The sequence below is a fragment of the Myotis lucifugus genome, unplaced genomic scaffold, assembly GCF_000147115.1.
Source record: "Myotis lucifugus unplaced genomic scaffold, Myoluc2.0 scaffold_43, whole genome shotgun sequence".
Classification (NCBI taxonomy): Eukaryota; Metazoa; Chordata; class Mammalia; order Chiroptera; family Vespertilionidae; genus Myotis; species Myotis lucifugus.
This window is the reverse complement of record NW_005871091.1, coordinates 3,845,115-3,848,135: the sequence shown is the minus strand read 5'-3', so window position 1 is coordinate 3,848,135 and position 3,021 is coordinate 3,845,115. Positions and strand designations below refer to the sequence as shown.

Genomic DNA, 3,021 nt, shown 5'->3' with positions numbered 1-3,021 from the left:
GGGCTGGTCTCTGGAAGGAGATACACGGGTCAGAGATCTGAATGACATACTGTTAGTATCTGGCCCAGGTGACAGGAGCCTGGGGGTGGGGGTAAGGGTGGGGGTGGAGGTAGAGTGTGAGTCAAAATGAAGGTCATTGTGTGAGGCCAGAGGAGAGGCAACTGGGGAGAGAGAGGGAGAGTGGAATCCTATGGCGAGTAACTTCTACATTCAAGGAAGGGCCCAGGAAGGAGCATGGGTTTTATTTTCAATGCAATGAGGATGTATCTCTTTAACACCTTTCTGACCCTTCTCTCTGGGTGAACTGCAGATGGCTGTCTGCACCTGCCTACCACTTCTGGTCTTGAGGGCATCCTCAGAGCCAGGGGCTTTTACTTCCCAAGGCATTTAGATAAAAAAAAATTATATATATAACACAAAACTGCATCCCGTCTTTTTGGTGCAAGCAACATTATGACAAGAGACAAAGGAAAAGCAATCACTTCCCCATCTCCACCGTAACTAGCAAGACACTTCTCAGGTTTCCTGTGATGGTCCAGCTCTTGCCAATAGGCACACTTTTTCATACCTTTCATTAGGTGAAAATGACCCCTGGTGTGGAGCGAACGATCGTTTACAGCGAATACTTTCCGCCCCCTCTGTCTTCCTTTCTCCAGCCCACCAACTTGCTGAAACTAACACCGTTAGCCAATGCCGCCCGGCATTGTGGGAATTCTTCTAAGTGCATGGTCTCAAATAATCAACGTAACAACGCTGTGAGGTAAGTGCTATTATTATTCTCACTTTACATAGGACAAAACCAGGAGGCTCTGAGAGATTACACACATTGCCGAAGATCGTGTAAATTGTCGCCAGTAGTGACACAGTCAGGATTCAAATCCAAAGCCACTGTGCCCTGGATCCTCATTTTGACACCCCCCCACCCCCACCCCTGCTGCTCCGTCAATTATAAGGAAACTTCACCAAACCAGGTTCTTTCAAAAAGAGCATGGCTTCTGCCTAGTTGGGCTGAGAAAGGGACTGTCATGGGGTTTCCTTCATCCTTATCTCACACACTGACTGTAAATAATGCTGATCCTTAGCATGCATATAGCTTGGTAAATAGGCACTTAAATGTTTATCAGCGTCTTTCAAATACCTGATCTCACTTGATACTCAGACACTAACCCTGTGGCAAGGGCTCTGAGGAGAGAGGACAGGGAACCGCAGTGACCAGCCCAAGGTCAGCTAGGCCACAGGAGTCTTCTGCTGCCAGACCAGGAAGACCCAAGTGGGTAGTGGCTGGTGTTGTGGGCAGATACTAAAGTTCTCTTTGCCCTGTCAGTGGACTTCCCTGGGCTGGATGTCACCACGGAGACGAGGTGGGGCTGGGTGTTCTCCATTTGCTCCTGCATAAAGGGTTATGTGCTGGGCTCTTGAGTTGCTTCAACACTTGCCCCAGACGCTTGCCTTTTATTTTGATTTGCCATTTCGTGTATCACTGTCTCCCGAGGAGTCCTGTGAAGTAATGCAGGCATCTCATGCCCAAGGTGACCCAGTTGGGTCGAGGCAAAGGTACTAGATTCGCCATTCCAGTTTTCCCTGTCAGCACAAAACATCAATGCTACCGGCAAAAACAACTCTGCTCCCCAATAGTTTAGGGTTCACAAGGGCTTTCACATCTATTATCCCAGTAATTCCCAGGGAGGCAGCCAGGCAGGAAGACTTGCTGTTGTTTGTGCCCATTGTATAGATGAGGAATCTGAGTCTCAGAGAACTAGTAAGTGGTACTGTCAGGACTAGAGTCCAATTTGTCCAAGAGGAATCCAAACTTTGTCCATGCTTTTTCTACTACATGATGCCTTTCTCTTTTTATTTTCTAAAAAATAGACATGAAATGTCCAGCAGCCTTAAAATGGTTTCTTTACTGCCGTCCTCCCCTCCTCCCTCCCAGGATAATGCACCTTATAGATCTGTTCTCCAGGCAGCCTCTGAGCATCTGGCAAATGGTAGGATCTCTCCCCATGGCAGCTGGAAGCCAGCGAGTGAAATATTGACCAAGTTATTGACATAATGGCTCCCCATGTTTGTGTAGGCATCAGGCAGTTACAGATTGCTTTTTAACACTCTCTTTTAAAATGAAAATAAACATGACAATAAGCCCAAAATGGCCTTAATAGAATGTCAAGGACAATCAATACTGGAGCAGGGTTAAGTGTATAGTCCGGGGAGGGGACCCAGGGGGAGACACATTCTGTCTATCTAAACACACGATGGGGCTGAGGGGCCTGCAGGCTAGGCCTTTGGGAACTGGACGAGGGGTTTGGGTAGGGGTGAGGAAGGAGCAGTTAGGGAGCTCGTGGATGGAAAGATCACTGACTCCAGGTGGATGAACTCAGGGGATCCCCGCTGGTGACATCTAGAGCAATAGCCTGTCAATGAGGTCGTCCTCTAAGGGGTGAACTATCACCTAACAAAGCAGATATGCAAATCGAAAGGAGATAGAGCAGCTGACAGAGCCAGGGTATCCAGAACGTTAACATATCTAAAGAAGGATTGTATTTACTGGGTCATTTCTGGAATCTGGGAAAACGGGAACTGCAGAGGCCAATGGGGTCTCAGCACGGAACGTGGAGCCTTTCTCTATCAGGGTCGGTGGAGACCGATGCTCCAGGACACAGGAGCACAGACCTGCCACACTTTCAGTCCCTGTATCTGGGCCCCTCCATGCTTCTTCAGCAGGTCTGTCTGTAAAGAGAACCTCTGCTGAGGCCAGGAACCTCCGAGCACGTGGGGGTTGGGGAAGAAGTGTTAGACACCATGATGAAGTGAGCAATGGCTGTGGGCAAGGAGGGGGTGGGTATTCTGACTAACAATTGGGTTTGGCCAACACAAGATCTCGGTGACCTTGGTTAGAACTGTTTCAGTAGCAGAATGGGCGTGGGGCCAGCTTGTGGGCTGTGCAGGATGGGAGAGGAAGAGAGTTGAGCCAACTGCAGTGAGAGCGAAGGTAATAGCGGGGGGGGGGGGGGGGGGGGGGAA

The 3,021-nt window shown here is 49.2% G+C and overlaps 1 long non-coding RNA gene across 1 annotated transcript in view; it reads left to right on the top strand.

Moving 5' to 3' along the window:
• LOC111825859 overlaps positions 1–3,021 on the top strand; it is a 157,308-nt gene that overhangs the window by 34,065 nt on the left and 120,222 nt on the right. Inside the window, exon 4 of the long non-coding RNA XR_002829063.1 lies at positions 657–760. This is a non-coding gene — a long non-coding RNA (uncharacterized LOC111825859). The remainder of the gene's footprint in view (positions 1–656; positions 761–3,021) is intronic.